Source organism: Gorilla gorilla, chromosome 8 (assembly GCF_029281585.2).
Source record: "Gorilla gorilla gorilla isolate KB3781 chromosome 8, NHGRI_mGorGor1-v2.1_pri, whole genome shotgun sequence".
NCBI classification, from domain to species: Eukaryota; Metazoa; Chordata; class Mammalia; order Primates; family Hominidae; genus Gorilla; species Gorilla gorilla.
Window position 1 is genome coordinate 70646826 of NC_073232.2, and position 21894 is coordinate 70668719.

General features: G+C 42.7%; 1 long non-coding RNA gene across 1 annotated transcript in view; it reads left to right on the forward strand.

Moving 5' to 3' along the window:
• LOC134759174 (uncharacterized) overlaps window positions 1-3783 on the forward strand; it is a 31121-nt gene extending 27338 nt beyond the window's left edge. Inside the window, exon 3 of the long non-coding RNA XR_010135106.1 lies at window positions 3575-3783. This is a non-coding gene — a long non-coding RNA (uncharacterized lncRNA). The remainder of the gene's footprint in view (window positions 1-3574) is intronic.
• The last annotated feature ends 18111 nt before the right edge of the window (window positions 3784-21894 follow it).

The following is a 21894-nucleotide window of genomic DNA, read 5'->3' on the forward strand; positions in this document are numbered from 1 at the left end:
AAATTTCCAACATCTGTGTCATCTTGATGTTGTCATTTGTTGATTGTCTTTTCTCATTCAAATTGAGATCTTCTTGGATCCTCGTATGTTTAATTGAATCCTGGACACTTTAGCTATTATGCTGCAAGACTTTGGATACTGATTAAATCTTGTGTTTTAGCAGGTCTCCTCTGATGACATCTTAGCCATGGGTGGAAAGGGTGTCTCTTTACTACTGGGCGAGCATTGAAGTTGAGGCTCTTGACAAGGTGTCCAGAGACACTGTGGGAGGTGGGAAGGAACTCATTACTGCTCAACAAAGATGAGATTCCAGCCTCCACACTTAGTCTTCTTGGCTTGGGAAAACTTGGGCAGGTTTGAGGGAGTCCCTTTATTCTCTGGCAAAAGTGGAAGTGCAGGATTTCCACTCAGCCTTTGCTGGTGGGATAAAAGTGGGGCTGCAGGTTTTTTCCTGTGGTGTTCTGCTGGAGTAAAATGGTTATTATCTAAAACTTTTCTGTCTTGCGAGGCTATACAATTCCTGGTCCTTTGGCTAAAGTAAACAGCTTTTTCTTGTGGAGGGTAGGGGAGTGCTATTTTTGTCTGTATCTGTTGGCATTTCTGGGTCATTAGCTTCTCTAATACCTAGTCTGGAATATATGAGGCCAGAAGAAAATTCACAGAACTCACCATTATATCATTTGTTGGATTCTGAGGTCCCTAATTGGTCTGCTTTTTTTCTATTTACTTTTCACTCTTCTAATTTTTTAAAAAATAAAGTCCAGATTTTTAACTATACTCAACAGGAGGAATAGTTTAATATATACAGCTACTTCCCCTTGGTGGAGCCTCTATCATTTTGTTTTTAATGTGTGTGTGTTTTTTAAAATAGTTTACTGCTCAGCTTTGCTTTTACCCTAACTGAGTTTCTTTACTTTTGAGTGAGGAAATTCAGCCCATTCACAATGACTTCAAATCCTGCTACAAAACAATGAATTTCTTCCATTTTGTTTACTACCTTTGTGCTTTGCAGTGATTATCTTTTCTTTTTTAGTTTGCTGATTTAATCAAGTAAAATTTTATCTTTCTTCCCTGTGCCCCAAAGTCTTTAACTTGGATAATCTATTATGCTTCCTGATTGCACTTTGAGTGGCCTCCTAGGTGGCCCACAGCTACTAAGCATAGCGCTCCATTGATCCTCTGTCCATATTTTGAGGTTCTGGGAGGGTATTCAGTGGGTACACAAAAGCTGTGGCTTCTCAATCTGTTCTTTGGAGCAAGTTTACATGCTTATACTTCTCTAAAAGAGCATCAGAAAACTAAGTTGTAGAGGTAGGTCCCAGAGGCAGGGATCACACTGACTTTAGAGCTATCTGAATGCAGCTGTCTTCTCTGGGCAAGATGACAATCCCAAGGAAGTTACAGCCCTAAAGCCTCACATTGTCATCATCTGATTCTGTTCCACATTAAATGAATCCACTGACCACAGCCCAAAGGGGGCCTGGAGAGTCCACTTTGGGTAGGGAAAATAATTTCAAAGAAGTTCCTCTTGTCTTCAGCTGGTTCTTCTTAAAAGGTGACATGAGGGCATGACCTAGAATCTCAAAGCATCTCAACTGTCTGTATTTTGGGCAAAGGCCCTCCTTATCCATCATACTATTTTGGTGAATGAAGATGAAGTGCCTTGGCCTGGAGCCACCTGGACTGACAGGATTTTGGGTTAATTGTCTCCACCTGGGACTTGTCCATCATTACTATTAGCTTCTAAAGTCCCCTTATGTTTTAGCCCTAGTTGGGGCAGAAAAGCAAAGAGTTGTGGAAATCACTTATTTATTTATTTCTGAAGCAGAAACATATCCTGAAAGGCCTCACAAGTTCAGATATTCATTCAAATTAGGTCAGGACATGGGAAGATGAACCTTATGTGTGTCCCATCGAACTCTGAACACTTGCTTAGCCTTTCTATGCCTCAATATTCCCCTCAAGAATTTATTTTATTTTAGAGATAGGTTCTTGCTATGTTGCCCAGGCTGATCTCAAAATCCTGGGCTCAAGCTATCCTTCTGCCTCAGCTCCTAGGTACCTGGAACTATAGGTGGCATTCTTATTTTTAGGAGTCACAGTATAAAGAAATAAATTACATAAATGTAAAGTATATCAGGCGATTATAAGTGTTAAGAGAAAAGCAAGTCAGGAAAGGAGATATGGAGGAGGTTGGAGGAGGCTGAAGCTTTAAATAGGTTGCTCAGAGAACTCCTCACTGAGAAGAGGGAATTGAGCAAGGATCTGAAGGAGGTGGGGGAGGAAGCCCCGTGGATGGCTGGGGCATTCCTGCGGTGTCAGAGGTTCAGGAAGGAGACCATTGGCTGAAGCAAAGTGTGCAAGGAGCAGAGTGGTAGAAAATGAGTGAGGGAGGTGGTGGGATGGGTACCTGGGGTGGAGTAGGGAGGGCAGACTGAGATGGAGACCTTAATGAAAGCTGTAAGTACATTGACTTTGTGCATCTAATGAGAAACCACTGAGACTTTTGAGTAACAGGTGATGTGACCCATTTTTTGTATTAAGTTTACTCTGGGGTTCTGTAGAGTGTAGAGTTTACGGGGCCAAGTGTGGAATCAAAGACACCAGGGAGGAGGTTACTGCAGAAATCCTGGGAGAGGTGACAGGACTGGACCAGGGTACAAGCGACAATGAGTGGTCAGGTTTGGGAAGCGTTTGGAAATAGAAATGGAAGGCTCTGCTGATGGATTGTGTGGCGTGTGAAACAGAAAAGTAAAACATAACTCTGGGTGTTTGGCCGAGCAAGTAGAAACTCACAGAGGAAACTGATGCAATTCAGGCCACAGATACACTTTCATTAAAAAAATCAAATTTCTGAATTTCTTGAACAATTGGAAGACCTGACATCAATGGGCCCAAATTATTGCATAACAGCAATTTGCTAGAGGTGAGTCCATGCTTTCTTTCAGAAGGGTGCAAATGCCTTCCAATTTGCCACAATCTCCCCCCACCCCACCCCCTCCGCTGTGCTCATGTTGCTGCCAGGTCCCGTCAGTCATTTTATTTTATAGCTGTTGTGTTCCAGATGCTATACTAGACATTTCCATATGTTATACTTAAGAACATATGAAGAGAAAGAGAAGAGTTCTTGTTGAGAACTCTGACTCTCACTGTGTTCCTAGAGCCACCCCAGCAGAGGTGGCTGTAAGTGATGAAGAGAGTCAGAAAACCATGTGTCCAAGGTTCTGCTCTTTCCCATTATACAGAAGTTCCTATCCTCCTCCATCCACTCCCTTACAGTCTGGGAGCCCCAGGTGTGACTCATGCATTTTCTGGGCCACTGTGTAGTACCTGCTCTTCCCTGTCTCTCCTGATGCCTGTGATCTGTCCCACCATGTGAAACAGCTGGAATCAATGTCGCTCATGCCTCCTGCTTACCATGTCTCCTCCCATTCAGTTGGCACATGGCTTTATTGCAAATCTTTGTTCTAAGATTTAGGTGGATTCCAAGAACTAGACGATAATCCTAGTGAAAGATATCATGTTGTCTTCTGAATCACCCTGAGCCTATTTATTTTCCCCATCTTTTCCTTAGGACAAGGCTCATCCCAGGAGGATCCATGATGCTTTATGAAGACAGTCCCAACAGCCCATCTCTGTCATCCTCCAGACGTGCCAAGGCTGAATCATGGAGCAAACAGAGCACAGGCTCAAGCTGAGACCCTGCCATGTGACCTCCTAGTTCTATGAAATACCCTTCAACAATGCAGAATTGACAAACCCTCCCAGAACCTGATATAGGTACACATATTTATTATATAAGTGTCTCAGTAAAGGAACAATTTTCTGTAGTGCTTAGTAGCAGACTTCTGACTCCATAAGATGTTTCTAAATAAAGGTTTCTTGGTCAAGGAATTTGGAAAATGCTCATAGTGTATATGATTCTAGGAGACTTAGGAAACACATTAGTGCATTCGGAAGCCCTGCAGTAGTCTGCCGCATGACTTATTCCAGCTTATCCCTACATTATGGAATGCTTTTATCACTGAATACCTTCAGAACGCATTTTGGGAAAACTTTTTTATATTCGTGGCAACCCTGGAGAAAAAACTTAGAGGTAAAGTTCCCTCTCCGAGAGGCCATAATAAATGTGAAAGTGTGGAAAAGAGCCCTCATCCTCCACCTCCAAGGCTGGTGTTCTTGCCAGGATACCATCCTATCAGTTCTTTCTAAAACTCTTCTGTCCCCAGTGCAAATACTCTCACCATGACAATGCCTCACTTCAGCAGGCCTTCTCATGGAGCTGCAGGAGTTCTTTGCAAAGTCCCCCAGCCCTGGTCTAGGAATTGGGATTGATCTATTACAGCAAGAGTTGCCTCACAGATGCTTTATTGTTATTACTGGTTACATGTGTGATATGTAGCATACATATCAACTACACCTTTAACCAATAACTTTTATTTATTTTTTATTTGGAGAATGATATGTGCTCATTAAAGAAAAATTGGGGAAAAAGTTGGTAAATAATGAAGAAGAAAAATTCACTTCAACCTAGAAATAGCCCAGTGAACATGCTGGTGTCAAGGGAGTACATACACATATACATGTTTGCATGTTTTGGGAACAATTTGAAACAACATGCATGTTTGTTACAGTTTTGGAACTGTAACAAAAATGCACAGTTATAGTTATTTATCATGACCTTCCTGTTTTTCTTGCCATGATAGGTTGTGAAGATGTTTACATATCATTAAACACTCTTTGGGATCATACTTTTTTTTTTTTTTTTTTTTTGAGATGGAGTCTCGCTCTGTCACCCAGGCTGGAGTGCAATGGTGCGATCTCAGCTCACTGCAAACTCCGCCTCCCGGATTCACACCATTCGCCTGCCTCAGCCTCCTGAGTAGCTGGGACTACAGGTGCCCACCACCACGCCCAGCTAATTTTTTGTATTTTTAGTAGAGACGGGGTTTTGCCGTGTTAGCCAGGATGGTCTTGATCTCCTGACCTCGTGATCCGCCCGCCTCAGCCTCCCAAGGTGCTGGGATTACAGGTGTGAGCCACCACGCCCGGCCGGGATCATACTTTTAATGGCTGCACAATGCTGCCTTGTATGAACGTGTGATGTTTCACTCAGCCATTGGTGGTAGAGTCAATGCCACAGGTTCTCCATACCATTTCCTCTCTCTGAGCACTTGGTAAGCCTTCATTTCCAAATCTCCCCTGCAGTTTTGAGTTCTGGACAATGGTTGTGGACAGAAGTTATGGATGCCACTTCTGTGCCTGGAGTATCTGTACCCTCATCAGCAACTGTTGGTGACAGAACCACAGATTGGGAGCAGCCTGGATCTAAAGAATCACTGCTTGGGAGAACTCTGCTTAGACATGTCCAGACTACATCAGACATTAAGTGAGAAATGAACCTTTGTGTGCTGAGTACTGAAATTTCGACGTTTACTTGTTACTGCTGGATTGCTTAGCATACACTAACATGTCATCACTCTAGTTACATCTTTGGGTTTGTTTTCAATTTATATTTTAAAAATAGAGCTTCAGTACACATATTAAAGCATAATCTTTGTTTATATCTCTGACTACTTTCCTCAAAAACATCCTGCTTTTGGGAAAATGTGTACCAATGCATGCACCCCCGCTCTCTGCCACACACAAAGTACTGTATGAGAGTAACCATAAGATCTTGGCCTCATCACAATTGTTCATTGTTCTGAAAAAAACTTTTGCTAATTTTATAGGAAGCAAATAGCATCTCGTTATGTTAAGTTGCATGTTTTTGATCTCTAATAAGGTTGAAAACATTCTTTCCTAAGGTCTTTCCAGGAAAGAGTGTGAGTGTGATAAGAAAGCTGAAGCTGCGGCCATAAGCATATCCCCACCTCTCTGGCTTCCATGAGTCTTCTGGCTCCATAAGGCTTCTTTAATTGAGCCCTACCCATGAAGAAAGGTGCCCCTTGCATCTGTCTTACAATTAATTGCCTTTTTAATAGCCTGGAAGAGTATGGCTGTGTTTATACAGAAATGAAGATACTGATTCTTTCCATTTCATGTGTCTTTAAAACAAAGAGCAGCCTCCTGGCTGTCCAGAGAGAAGTGGGTAGCAAATCTGAAAAGGTTGCATGGACTCTTACTGATGATACAAGGAACTCACGGTCTAGGACACACACATATATCACAATAGACACCATCCTGCAAAAAGGCCAACCAAGGGGTTGCAGTAGTACAGAGAATGGGGGACCACTTCTGCCTGGGGGGCTGGAACATTCAAGGTGGATTTTGAAGATGACATTTAAAATGACACTGTAGTTTGATCTCTGGTCCTGAGTCCCAGGCTGAGCCTTGTCTTCCATGGACAGATCTCACGGCAGCCCCTCTAATGGGATATACAAGCCAGGTTTTCCTGTGCTGAAAGGTGATCAAATCAGACAAATTATAAATCCACAGACCTTGTTTTGTCAGCATGTATATTTTTATAGAAAGGAGCACATCTCTGACGAGCTGGCCAGATAATCATCTCTGCTTTTCCTTACTTCTTCAGAGCTGTGAAAGAACGCCCTCGGCAGGGACCTGGTTTTAATCACCTTTGATTAACACAGAAGCTTTTGAAAGCAAAGGTGCTTTCTGTAAACCATAGCAGGATCCAGAGGCATTAACATTTCAGACCTTTCCTCAGTATATGAAATGACTAAAGCAGATTCAAGGTATCAAGCCCATGGAGACAAAATCACTGCGTGGGGAGTTACTTTAATGCCTGTGACTCATTTCTCACAGAAAGTTTTTGGCTTTTTATTATCATTATTTTTTCAATCTTGAAAAATTGCAGGCCATACAAAGCCAGAGCCTTCTGGGTCCAGGGAATGTTTCAGCTTGCCTTTTATTTAGTGCAAAAGGAAGCCTTTTAGGAGAGATTGAGAGAAGCCAGGGGAAGCCTTGGGAATGGACCCAGAAATGATTAAGAGGCTGGAAATATCCAGTCTAGAAGAAAAATCAAGAAGGTTTGTGGGACTTCACTGGAGACCATGGGTAAAGTTACTTTGTGCCCTTAAGAAAACTCAGAGTTAAAACATAGTGTTCCCTTCCCCAGGGATTCTACTATAGGCTGCATGGTTTGGCTGGGGACATAGGAGGCCTGAGGCATGCAGGCAACAGGTAAGGTCTTTAAAACTAGGACCAATATCCATCCTTTGGCCTGGTTTAAGAGTGAGTCTGCTTTAAAGTCTCTATTGCTGAGCTGATACTGGGCTTCTGGGGGTGAGACTCAGGAATAAAGAAAAGAAAAGAATAACAGGGCAAATGCTTGTGATATTTGTTTTCAGAAGCCCTAACTTGGAGCATAAACCTCCAACTGCAATGAATCTGAGTGAATATTGAGAGAAATAGGCTTATGGGCTCGCCTGGATAGGAAAGTCATGGTGAGTCTGTTCTCTCCAGTGTTTCTCAAAGTCAGGCAGGACCAGGCACATGTCCATGGATGAGCTTCCAACTTCCTCTTCTCTCATTTCAGAGGAAGGGGCTCCCCACTGGAAAATGCAGCCATGGCTAAGGGTTCATCTTTGGCTTGGTTTCCCAGACCTCCCCAAACCCTGATGCTCCTCAGGTGTGGGTTTCTGTCTGGGGATGCTGGCTTTTTAATTTCTCTGTAGATTGATCAGTTTTGCTGGGTCCAGGGGATTCTGAAGCATCCAGCCCACTCAGGATTGCTCAGGAAAGCCATTTCACAACTGTTGGCTTCCCACAGAACAGAGCACTTCCCTTTAAACCAAAATGTAGCCGGGGCTACTACATGGTGAGGAGTAGGAGAGCAAGATCAAAGACAGGAGTCCGCAAGCACCACAGAGGACTTGGGGGCCTCTGTGCTTCATCCAGTGTGTGGCCTTGCCAGGGTCACATCACATTTGGAAAGAGAGCAAGGGGGAAAGAGGAGGCCCACCCAGGACCCCCTCTCTGGACAAGGTTCTGAAGGCTGAGATTGGTCTAGAAGTCTCCCTCCGTGACATCACGCTCATAGACAATAATTCCTATTTAGTCATATTTCTTGTAAGAAATGAGAACAGACAGCAAAGGTAGGTGCTATGTAATAAATTTGATTGTGGGAAATGAAAAATGGAGAGGGGTAGATGGACCGTTTGGGAGGAATTGCTGGGTGGGGGTTCTGGTTGCAGTTTAGAGAGAGATGTGAGAGTGCTCATAGGCTAATGCATTGGAAAGATTCAGTTGAGAGGAAGAGGTTTAGATAAGGAGGGAGAAAGGATAATCATTAAGGTATTGTTTCTGAGAAGATGTAGAGGACGGGTTTTGAAGCTGAATGGGAGGCCTGAGATGGACACAGAGGTTGGAAAGTCTGTCAGGAAGTTAACGAAGTTCCCTCCCAGTGGTTTCCCTGTTCTCTACAGAGCAGGAGAAGAGGCCAGCCTTCTGGAGCAAGGGCAGAGGAGTCCAGAGGACTGAGGCACATGGTTTGCATAGTTACAGAGGAAAGGAAAGCCATCATCCTGCCATGGGAAGGGACCTGTGAGCTCCATCTTCTCAGCCAGGTGGCCTGTCCATATCACGGTGGCTCTGGCACCATGAGCAAAAGATGAAGTGGCAATAGCTCTGGGGTCTTTTATTCACATTATAGAAAAGTGTTTAGCATGCTGCAGAACCCAGAAATCCATGTGTGTGTGGTGCACCATGATATTTCACCACACAGGTGAATAGAGGGACCTGCGTGCTGCAGTGCAACTGCTCTCCCTGTCTTGTGTTTTCTGGCTACCAGCCACATAACTTCTGACCCATTGAGACCCTCTCTAGACACACCCTGTGTCCGCCAAGCTCAGTGCCCCTGGGTCCTTCTAGGCTTGAGCATGGCTTTCACCCTCATACTTGCCCTGGGCTTCCTTCCCAGTCACCCAAGCCAGAGATCAGATCCCAGCACTGCTTTGCCCTGGGTCGTCATGCAGGGAATTGGTTCAGCCCATCAAACACTGGCTAGGTGGTTTTTAAAACTAAAAATTTTGATTAGGAGGCATTTTGAGGATCTATTAAAGGGTTGGGAGCTGGGAAAGGACTGGAGATCAGGGAGAATGTAGGTGGGGAAGTGAGCATCAGGGCCAGCATCAGCCTTTCCGGTGGGGAGCGTGGTGTTTTGGGTTGCACTGTGTCTCCAGAAGAGATACGGTGGAATCCTCACCCCCAGCACCTCAGAATGTGACCTTATTCAGAAATAATGTGTTTACAGTGTTAATCAAGTTAAGATGAGGTCGTTGGGTGGGTCCTAATCCAATATAACTGGTGTCCTCATGAAAAGGAGAAATTTGGACACAGAGACAGACGGTTGTAGAGGGAAGATGATGTGAAGCCGCAGGGAGGAGACAGCCTCTGCAAGTTATGGAGACAGGCTTCAGGAAAACAGCCCTGGCAAGGTCTTGATCTTGGACTTCCATCCTCCACAACTGTGTAACACAAATTTCTGTGTGTAAGCCACTCAGCCTGGTGTTCGTTACACAGCCCTAGCACACTGATACAGAGAGAGGAGGATGGGGGAGCGGGTAATTAGAGATATAGTAAGTAATAATTGGTAAATTAAAGGTAGGCTTCCTCCTCTGTCACTTCTCGGGGAATATATGGGCAGAGTTTAATCAAATCAGCAGGATTCAATAGTCTTCTTCGTCTTGGACACCATCTGTAGGAGTCCCTTTTCCAGCCTTCTTAGAAATAACCCTTTCTGTGTCCCCAGACATGAGAGTTAAAACTGGCAGTGCTGTGCTGAGGGTGGGTTGGGAAGAATCGAACCAGACTGGGGAGGCTGGACCCAGGGGGCAAAGATGCCATGACCTCCAGCCAGACAGGGCTGAGGAGGCCTGCTGTGAGGACAGAGAGTGCATCCCAGGTTCTGTGGGATAGGACCTGGGCAGGGGAGCAGATTCCATGGGTCTGGAAAGTTCTGACGTGATTCAACACTCCAGTGAATTGCCTTGTTTGTGAGAAACCAGAGCAGCACAGTTCTGACGTTTAAACTCCCTTCTGGTGAGACAGGAGGGAAGTGCAATGTCACGATGACCACACAACAAGGGACAGATGATGCATGGAGGTGCAACAATGTCAGGCTCTGGTGTGGATCGTTTCATGTAACCCTTGTCCATAATCCCTCAAGATAAGATGTTTTCATGTTAAGTTAAAATAGGATCAGGTGACCAAGCAGTTGCTCAAGGTCTGTCAGATAACTATGCATTGGAGAGGTGATTGGAAGGCAGGTCCCTCTGACTCTCACACTTGTAATTAGCATGTGTGCAGGGCAGTGCGGGGCCCAGTCATGGTGGGGTGGGGGTGGGAAACACCAGGGAGCATGACTGAGAGAAAGAGGTCTTGGCAGCTGGGATCTGCACCTGATGCCAGGAAGAGGCAGTGAGCGCTCTCTCTGCAACAGGTATCAACATAATGATTCATGGGGGATGCATCCACAGAGCTTCCAAGGTTGTGTGTGTGTGTGTGTGTGTGTGTGCATGTGTCTGTGTGTATGTGTGTGTATGAGTGCATGTCTGTGTGTGTGTGCATGTGTGCCTGTGTGTGTGTCTGTGTATGTGTGCATGTGTGTCTGTGTATGTGTGCATGTGTGTGTGTGTGTGTGTGGCATGAGGTAGGAAGGTACAGGTGAGGCCCTCCACAAGAACACTTTCTAAGGCTGGATGACCACAGATTGGGCATCTGGTAGAGAAGCACAGTGCCAGATGGAGGAGGCTTGGGATTCAATGCTGAGGCCTTGGGCAACTATGGAGCATCCGAGACTCCCTTCCAAGCCAGGCTGACCACAAGGTGGGTGTGATGTGAACCATGACCAGACAAAACAGTGCCTATAATATTGGGCCTCTGATAAATCTGAGACTGTGACCATGTTAAGGATGTCAAAAAGTCCTTCCTATTTTTTCTAAAGCATCATTCTGTACAATAATTTCAAGGAAGCTATTTCAGCAGGCTGTGTCTGGAGGTTACCGGGCAATTTTGATGAATGACAGACAGAAAGCAGAACTCCTCACCTCCTGGAATGGGTCTCCTTCTTTGTGGAGAGAGGTTAGGCTGGAAAGGCTGGGTGACAATTCAGCTGCAGCTAGGTCGGGTGGAACTTCTGTCAAGGGCTCAGTACTGCCCTATGGGAATACTTGCCCCTGGACCTGGAAGGACACACTCCCAGGCCTTCAAGGACCTGGGGAATGTCTGAATCCACTGAGTCACCCTCTGCCTGTGCTCTGGGCATGGAGGAAGGTGGGACTGTGGCTGGAGCCAGAGACAGCACCCGTGTTCATTATCACACTGTACAAAGGACCTAAGTTACAGTCCGTGTCGAATCACCCTGACACTGCACACTTCAAGGCCTTTTGCAAAGTATTGGATAACCAGTAATTACAGCAAAGCACTGGCTTTTGTCTCAACAGCTCTTTCACCATGAAAAGAACCAGGTACCCAAGGATGTTTTTTACCCTGGATAATTTAACAGTTCTAGAAGGCTCCTAATGTAACTAGTTTATTTTTCTTGAAGTACGATGAACCTGGTCAGCCCTACTTGTAATGTCTCTCTAGCCTCTACGGGTTCTCATCCACTAGCCCGAAGGCTGGTTCTGCCATTGGGCTGGCCTCACAATAGGCTGGCTGGAAGCCTACGTCTCAGGTAGCTCCCCACCCTTCCCTGGCTTCCTGAGTGTCCAGTGGTCACTTGCTCACTCACTAATTCAATCACAAATATTCTTGGGGTGGATTCACTGTGCTACAACGATCAGTTAAGTATTTTTCACCTGAAAACCCCAAAACAGAAAGTGCATTAATTTTTTGATCAAGAAAACTGACTGTCAGCTTTGCCCTTATGAAACTTCTCACCTGGGGCGTCACTAACCTCTGGAGGATGGGGATGGTGAGAAGGCTGTCCCAGGGATTTTGTAAGAATAATAAGCAAGAATTAAGTAAGATAATTCATGGGGAACTTGTAAAGAGTAAACCACTGTACAAATTGAGATATTCCACCTACTATTGTATTTATTTATTTTTCATAATAAAAAATAATACCATGGAGGGAAAACATGTCCGTTAAGAGTCCCATAAATTGGAGATGGGAGAATCACAGCTGTTTTGAATGGGCAAAGTTGAAATCATAAATGGACTCTCAACAAGATAGAGAAGGCTTGTGAAGATGTAGAATGTCTTGGCTTTCTGCTGGACTCACGTCTGCTTGAAGAAGTGAGATAATTATTCTCTGTTGATTAGAATGGAAAAAGAAATGCCATTTATGTGTAAAAAACCACATTTGTAAGAGAAAATATGAGAGGGAGTCCTTGAGATAAGCAAATGATTCATGCTGGCCTTGAATTGCATTTTGCCTGCTCCATAGCAACTTTCAGCTGAGAGAATGGGGCCCAGCAGCAGCAGAACTACGTTTACAGACTTTGCAATTTTCCCGCAGTCCTGGCTCCTTCCAGGAACATTCCTTCTAATGCGCCCAGAAAACAAATTGGGCTGGTTTCACCATGACAACTACAAATCTAATCCAACATGAAAAGTTAGAGGCAGGCAATTTGTTGTGTACAATTCAAGAGTTACCAAAAAATTCTTCGGATTTGGGGGCCTTCCACCCCTCTTAGGTAGGTTATACACGTCCTTTTGATGCTAAGGAAAACTGCTTGTAAAATATTTGGGAGCTCTTGGGACATCAAACAGCTCTTAGAGGAGTGCATTTTAATGGTTTACTTGTAAAAGAATCAGTAAAAGAAGTAGAAACATATGGTTCAAATTCCTCTGAATTCTGCTGCAAGGTATTGTTGTAGATGTCTTTTTTTTCGTTTTTCCTGAGGGTCTCCACGCTTCTTTGAGCGCTTATCCTAAAAATACTCCAAATAACCACTACATGCACTGGCACAGCAAGTGAGACATCACATGGTAACATGGGTCTTGCTGAGGTTGCAGACCTGGGTCCTAGCAGACACTGGGTTCATTGAGAAGTGTGGGGAGAAGGAAAGAAACAAGAATGTTTGGGAATCCTGAGTAATTAGTGTGCAGAGGCAGCTCGTCCAAGTCTCAACAGCTTACAAACTCCAAGCAGGTAGCTTTAAAGCTTAATTGGATCCTGAGAATTGAAAATGGAGATTGGGTGGTACAAGCAGCTTGAAAATTGTAGCACTCTTGTTAACTCTGGGGCATTCAAATTCAACTAAAATGACACCCTAACCAAACAAAACAGGACTGTGGACAGCCTCTGCCACCAGCCTCACCCCTACGCCTCCCCACTCCTGTCTAGCTTCCTAGGCTGTGGATTAGCACATGAGCTGGGGAGAGACTTCGCTAAAGGTGAATGAGTAGAAAGATGGGTACTGAATACAAGTCCTGGGCCCCCCTGCATTATATTACATCCCAGTGCACAGGCAGGCAGGAGGCTGTGGAACAAGGATGATGATAGACTTGGGTCAAGAGCACGTGACCTTGGGCTAAGGATACTGTCTCATCATTGTGAGACTTCTCAACTGCGAGGCAGGGGCAAGAATGATCACATCACTGAGTTGTGAGGATGGCATCTTCAGACTATTCTACAGTTATGTGCTGCATGATGATATTTCTGTTAACAACAGAGTAGGTATGACAGTGTATGGTATTTTTGCTGTGCCTTTTCTATGTTTAGATGTGTTAATACACAAATGCTGACCCTTGTGTTACAGTTGCCCACATCATTCAGTACAGTCACAGGCTGTATAGATTGTAGCCTAAGAGAAATAGGTGGTCCCATGTAGCCTAGGTGTGTAGTAGGCTACACCATGTAGGTTTGTGTGAGTACACTCTATGATCACACAATGACAAAACCACCTAAAGATGCACATCTCATAATGTATGTCTGTTGTTAAGCCACATATGCCCATAGTTGTTATTGTAACAGTTGATTTTTCCAGTCTTAGACATTAACTCAGCAAATATGATTGGGCGCTTGCTTTGTGGCTTTCACTGAAGACGCAGTGGGGAGTCAACACGGACATGGCTTCCCTGGCAACTCTGTCCAATGGGAGAGACCACCACCACTGAAGTCACCACACAAGCAGATATAAGACAGCAGCTATGGCCAGGACCCCAGTTTGGGTCAAGAGGAGCCTCCCTGAGAAAGTAAATGATGAGTGGGTTTTACCTGGAAAAATCTTCCCATGCAAAGGGAATGGTGTGCAAAAAGCTTCCCTGCGTCTGAGGGCCAGAATAGCTGTAGCTGAGGCTGTCAGCACAGTGACTTAGGAATTTCCCTCCTGCTTTCTCCTAATATGCATTTGTAGCCTGCACCCTGTGCTAATGGAATTGGTCAGGATAATCAGTTATCTGTGGCCATACAGCTGGGAATTCTTGGAGCAGGCTGGACATTGCTGTCACCTCTTTGAATAGCATCACTAGAATTCTTAACAAAACAAAAACAAAAAAGAAAACAAAATCAACTTTCCATATTCCCTCTACTATTTTGTCCAAAACGTTGGTGAAAGAACGGAGGTCATATACTTGTTCAGAAAAAATGATCTAGGGAGGTGGGAATAGGTGGGCAGGAGCTAGGCAGAGAAGGATGGGTAGGTTGGGAGCATGAATATAGGCTGGTGGGGACCGGCCAAGGATGAGAATTGGAAGGTGGCTACAGCTCAGCTCCGCCAGGACAGGAGGGAAGGTCCAGGCAAGACACGAATATCATTTAGCAAAATAGTTGCTGTATTCCAGGTCTAGAAGGAGACGAAGCCTAGGCGGTCCAGGTGACCGGGACAGAAAGAGAGAGCGCAGAAGATTTAGAGGCCTGGGACTCACTGAGAATTGAGGAACAAGCGGGTTGGGGTGATCCTAGTAAAGTCACTGGGAACTAAGGGAGCTACAGGAGGAGATGCTCAGGCTCCTCTTCTGACCAGGATGTGGGTTGGTCCCATACTGGATCCCTGGGTTGAACAGGTGGGTTGAACAGGACTTAGAGATGAACTAGGTGGTGAAGAGTGAGCCAGAGACGGGAATAGAATGATGTCCAGCTTATGGCATGGATCACTGGGTGATGATGGTGCATTTACTAAGATGGGATATACAAGAGGAGGACCAGGCTTGAGGGAGCCATGGGAAAACTGGGTTTGAGATGCTCATGGGATATTAAATATATTGTTGAATTTAGACCATGCTTGTCACATAGTAGATGTTCAATAAATACTTGTCAAATGAATAAATTGGCCCATAAGCCATTTGGAAGACAGAATGAATAGCAAGTGAATAATAGCAATAGTAGCAAGTGAATGGCTATGGTTGGATCAAGGAGAGAATACAGGAGAGAAACAAAAGAGGTTTCCCTCCCTGCCATCTCCACCAGCACTAATGGTGCCCTTTCAGGCAGATGACTCAACAGGGTTCATGCTAACATGTCCCACAGGTCCATCTGGGGTCCCTTACTCTTTCCTAGAGCTCCTCCGGGGTCACAGCATGGTTCTTAGTGCTAAGTGTTGCTGTTCCTCTGTAGACACAAGTTCCTGAGGCCTCCATCAATATCTCTTTTCCCTGTTGAACTTCTATTTGGTCATCACGTTCTTGGTGCTGTCTTCCTGGTGATTTCCAAGTTTTCCATGGAATTACACTAATGGCAAAAAGAGGAAGCTCATGTAGGGTTTCAGGAGCAGAGCAGGTTGGACAAACACTAAATTTCTTTGAAGCTCCATCTTATTTTTATAAATCATGTGAGTATGTTTTACTTTGAATTTTTTGACCGCTGAAGGAGATGAACATTCCTGACACATGTGTATTCTGCAGCCTCAAACATGGCATCATTCCTCCAGCCCAGCCTGCAGTTTGAGAAGAAAGTCTGAAAGCATTCATCCTGTGAAATCTCCTGCACTCCCACTGCAGAACAGCTCAACCATCTCACTATTTTCATGTTCTACAACATTTCAGATCAAGAGGAGTCCAGGTGGACTTACATTTATGAGGCTGTTCAATTTAGACAAGGCCAAAAGGAAAGATCTATGTGGCCACAAATATCATTTCTTAGAGAGATCTCAGTGGTTTCCTGATATAAGGACTAGAAGAAGCATGCCACATGTACTACTACTCTGATCCTCCGTGTGCAAAGCAGATTTCTGTCATTATCATGGAGCCCTTCCCTTCGGGACTTAGAGCCCAGGATTTCTTTTTAAATTGATATATAACTGATGTATATTATAATTATACATATTTTGGAAGTGCATGTGATATTTTGATACAAGCATACAATGTGTAATGATCAAATCAGGGTAATTGGGATATTCACCACCTCAAAAATTTATATTTTCTTTGTGTTGAAAACATTACAATTCTTCTAGATACTTTGAAATATACAATAAAATATTGTTAGTTATAATTTCCCTACTGTGCTATCAAATACTAGAACTTATTTCTTCTTTCTACTGTTTTTTGGCACCTATTAACCAAGTTTTCTTTATTAACTGCCCCTCATCCCCCGCTTTCCTTTCCAGCTTCTGGTAACCAGCAATCTACTCTCTACCTTTACTAGATCCACTTTTTTAGTTCCCACATAGAAGTACGAATATGCAATATTTGTCTTTCGATGCCTGGCTTATTTCACTTAACATAGTGACCTCCAGTTTTATCCAGAATGCTGCAAATTGCAGAATGCTGCAAATTGCAGAATTTCACTCTTTTTTACGGCTGAATAATATTCCGCTGTGTATATATGCTATGTTTTCTTGGTCCATTCATCTATTGATGGACACTCAGGTTGATTCCATATCTTGGCCATTGTGAATAGTGTTGCAATAAACATGGAAGTACAGACATCTCTTTGATGTATTGTTTTTCTTTATTTTGGATATATACCTGGCAGTGGGATTGCTACCTCATATGGTAGTTATATTTTTAGTTTTTTGAGGAACCTCCATATGGTTTTCCATAGTGACTGTACTAATTTACACTCCCACCAAAAGTGTATAAACGTATCCCTTTCTCTGCATGCCCATCAGCATTTGTTATTTTTTGTCTTTTTGATAATAGCCATTCTAAATCGCTATTATGAGATCTCATTTTGGTTTTGATTTGGATTTCCATGGTGCTTAGTGATACTGAGCATTTTTCATATACCTGTTGCTTATTTGTATGTCTTCTTTTGAGAAGTATCTATTCAGGTTTTTGCCCATTTTTAAAGCCAGATTATTATTAATTGTTATTATTATATTGCTGTTGAGTTGTTTGAGTTCCTAATATATTCTGGTTATTGATCTCTTGTTGGTTGGATAATTTGCCAATATTTTCTCTCATTCCATAGGTTGTCTCTTTACTTTGTTAATGGTTTTCTTTGTTGTGCAGAAGCTTTTTAGCTAAAGTAAAGTAATCCCATTTGTCTATTTTTGCTTTTGTTGCCTCTGCTTTTTAGGTCTTATGCCCAAAATCTTTGCCCAGATCGATGTCCTGCAGCCTTTTTTTTTGTTTTCTTCTATTAGTTTCATAGCCTCAGGTCTTACATTTAAGTCTTTAATCCAATTTGAGTTAATTTTTGTATATGGTGAGAGATGGGGATCTAGTTTCATTTTTTTGGCATATAGATATCCAGTTTTCCCACCACTATTTATTGAAGAGACTGTCCTTGCCCCAGTGTATGTCCTTGATGACTTTGTCAAAAATGAGTTGGCTGTAAAATCATAGATTTATTTCTGGGTTCTCTATCTCATTCCATTGGTCTATGCATATGTTTTATGCCAGTACCATGGTGTTTTGATTTCTACAGCTTTGCAGTGTAATTGAAATCAGGTTGTGTGATGCTGTCAGCTTTGTTCTTTTGCTCAGGATTGCTTAAGCTATTCTAAATCTTTTGTGGTTCTGTACAAATTTTCAGATTTTTTTCTATTTCTGTGAAGAATGTCATTGGCATTTTGATAAAGATTGCGTTGAATCTGTAAATTGCTTTGGGTAGTCTGGTCATTCTAACAATGTTTATTATTCCAATCCATGAGTATGGGATATCTTTCCATTTGTCTGTGTCCTCTTTAATTTCTTTTATCAGTGTTTTATAGTTTTCCTCATAGAGATATTTCACTTCTTTGATTAAATTGATTTCTAGGCATTTTTTTGTAGCTATTGTAAATGAGATTGCTTTCTTTGTTTTTCAGATCAATTGCTATTGGCATATAGAAATGCTACTGATTTTTGTATATTGATCTTGTATCCTGCAACTTTACTAAATTTATTTGTCAGTTGTAAGAGTTTTTTGGTGCAGTCTTTAGTTTTTTCTGAATATAAGATCACGTTGTCTGTGAATGAGGCTAATTTCAACACAGTATCCCTAGAATTTGTGTGGGGATCGCAACCTACTTGTCATGCTCTTGATGGTCAGTCCCTCTCCACTTTACAGAGAGGGCTACTGAGGTCTAGGGAGGTGGAATTTACAAAGACTTCTTGTAGCAGAGCCTGGACTGGAGCCTGGTCTCCTAATGTCCAATTTATTTCACTCTGCATTCCATTGAGCAACTTCTGGCAAGAGTCAGTCTTCCCTCCCTGTGGATCCCCTCTTAAGTGTCTTTAACAGAAGTTCTTTGTTTAAAATTCTAATTGGAGTGATTAAAACCTCTCACTCAGCTTTGAAGACATGAAACAACCATAAATTGCCTAATGAATGGAGAGAATTATATTCCATTCACTTGGGAAAGGAGTTTGCCTGGTTTACATCTCTGCTCCACCACTTACAAGCTGAATGACCTTGGGTAAGTTACCTAGCCTCTCTGAACTCAGTGTTCATCATCTGTAAAACGGAAACAATAGCCACCTTGGAGAAATAGCATGTTAAATTAAATGCAATAATATGTTAAACACATGGAATATAGGCAGCCTTTGACTAAGAAAAAGTTCTGGGTTGTTTCATTCATTTTTCAAGAGACAGTGTTTTCCTAGGTCACTGGGGCTTTGGTCTAAAATGTTTACAGATGATACATCATGTGGTGGCATATTCCTGGGCACTTGCAAACTACAATAAAGGGTCTGGACATGCTGGATATACCAGTATAAGACAAAAGCAGGTGGGCTGTTGCTTTTGTTGTCGTAAGTTGAAACAGGTCAGCAAGGAGAAAATGATATGAGACAAATGCACAAAGAATGTGGGGAACACAGAAAAAGTAAACTTAGAAATCATCATGGGATGTGACACTACCAAAGAGAGAGTCGGGCAGTCATAATGGGCCCTGATTGCTGACCTCGTCCTATGGGAGGTGCAGCCTCTGTGCTATGCAGAACCCTACCGGTCTCCACGCTCAGCTAAGGTGATGAGCCACACAGACAGAGGAACCTCCTCCCGGTCCTTTGAATGTCCAGGTTTAGGGACAGAGCAAGGAGGACAGGAAAGCAGCCCAGGGACAAGAAGAAGAGGGCTGGCAGCCATGTGGCCAAGAGCCAAGCCACGCTAAGATGGCAGATGCGGGCGATGTTTCCAGGTCAGGAGCCACTGCCAGGATGCCAGGCCTCCTCGAGGGCATGAGCGAGGCCTCTTGCGAGCAGGAACACCTCTTTGGAAGCATGCTATTTTATTCTGTCCACATTTTCTTTTCTGGTTTTCAAGAAGTTCTCAGTGAAAAATGCTGGTCAAATTTGTGGCAGAAGCCAAACAAAGGTAAGAGTCTGCTGAGAAAAGCTAAAGGGACATCACTGTGCAGTGGAGGGTGAGCGGCCGGGGCTGCATCAGGAGACAGATGAAGATGCAGGAGAAGAAAGATTCAGGGAGCAGGGAGGCAACTCCTGGTAAGTCCCCAGCAAGCTGACTCCGTGTGCTAGAATGGGCTCTCCTAGCACTACTAGGAGCATGGGGTTCAAATTTTATAGAGGGGCTGTTTCCTTACAATTTCTCTTCTGTTTTTGCTTCTCACACTCCTCTGGCTGCTTTTTGTCTTTCAATTTACATGAAATTTTATTTTTTTTATTTATAAAATGATAGTTGGGATCATGACTGACATTTGGGGAAAAAACAGGTATAACTCACACCTTACTTTTAAATTCCAGATGGATTAAAATGACTGTTTCTAAAAAAAAAATCTGTATTAGAATAAAATATGTATAGGGTAAAATGTAGACTATTATCTGAGCAGAAATTGCAAATGAAAAGATTGATAAACAAGACTGCACAAAAAAGTAAAATGTCTGCAGAGTACATAGAATACAGTATCCATGAAGTTTAGACACAAAGGATCAACCAAGAGAAAGGTAACACAGCAGTCAAGGAGGAGTTATCGCTTTTTATCTACAGAGCTCTTACTTGAAAGCCAGTTAAAAAAACAGAATCTGCTTAATGATAGTAGAAAAAAATGGGCAAAGGATATGTATAAATGGACAATGGAGATATAAAATATATTTAGCCAATTTTATAATAAAATATAATAAATATAAACAAAAACCACGAGTATTTTCTCCTACTTGTCAGGTCAGTAAAGATGATGGAGACTGGCAGCACCAGTAGGGGCGGGAGGAGGGGAAATGCTAGCATCAGAGCAGAGGAGTCAGGGCACAGACACACGCCTTTCCAGCTGGGTTGAACTTCAGCTCCACTACTTGCTGGCTGCCACTTGCCTTCTCTGTGCCTTAGCATCATCAGCTAATAATGCCTCAAAGGATTGCTGGGAAGATTAAAAGCGTCAACATGCAAAGTGCTTAGAATAGTGCCTGGCATGTGGTAAGTGCCACACAAGCACTCACTCATCTTATTATAATTATTACTGTTGTTATTCTCAACATGTTACCTATGGGAACATAAACTTAAAAAAATCTGGCAATATGTATAAAATATGCATGCACTTCAGCTTATTGATTTTTTTCTATTATTTTACCCAAAAGTGTTAACCAGAGAGTACATGAGGAATTGTGTGCAAAGATATTTATCACTGTGTTTTCATAGTAGCAAAACATTGGCAGACAAGTTGAAATTTTAACATTAAGAGCTTCTTTGCGTGAATGTTATGTAATGTCAGTATGATGAACTATTATGCATCAATTAAAATTAAAAAGAATGATATACCTAAGCGAATTAACACAGAAACAGAAAACCAAATACCACCTGTTCCCACTTATAAGTAGGAGCCAAACATCAAGTACACATAGACACAAAGATGGGAACAACAAAACCTGGGGACTCCAAAAGGTGGGAGGGATAGGAGCAAGGATTGAAAAACTACCTTCCAGGCACTACGTTCCTCATTTGGGCTGCAGGATTATTAGAGACCGAAACCTCAGCATCACACAATATACCCATGTAACAAACCTGAACATGTGTCCCCTGCATCTAAAATAAGATAAAATAAAGAATAAAAAAGTAGAAAAGAGAATGATACATGCTCAAATGTGCATCCATATCTGTGTCTGTAGCTCTACCCACATGCACATTTACGTTTATTTCCAATCCATCTGATTCTGGAATTAAACTCTGAAAATGCAACACAAATGTTAATTTCTACTTTGGTACTACAATGATGTTTTAATTTTTATATTTCTTATTTATTATCTGAATTTTCAACAATGAATTTATTCCAAATGACAATAGCTTTTTTTCTAATTGCAGTAAATATTCTGAAATCTCAAAAAATCAAAATACTCAAAATAAGTGGAATCACCCACAATTTCAGTAGACACATCGGTGGGATTTTATTTTTCCAGTTTGCTTTCATTGTACTTACACATATGAAGGAGACATTCTTATAAATGAAGATGTCTAAGAAATGAAGATTCTTACAAATTCTATAAAAGGAGATATTCTTATAAACCACACATATACCCATAGTGTAAGTTAGGGCTGCAGGATTTGCAGTTTTTCTATTGTCCTGTTTTTCACTGGTCAAAATGTCACAGACATCATTGCCTTTAAATATAGATGGATGTAACTTATTTTAATGAACTGGTTAGTCTGGATTTTATGGAAATGTAATGCAT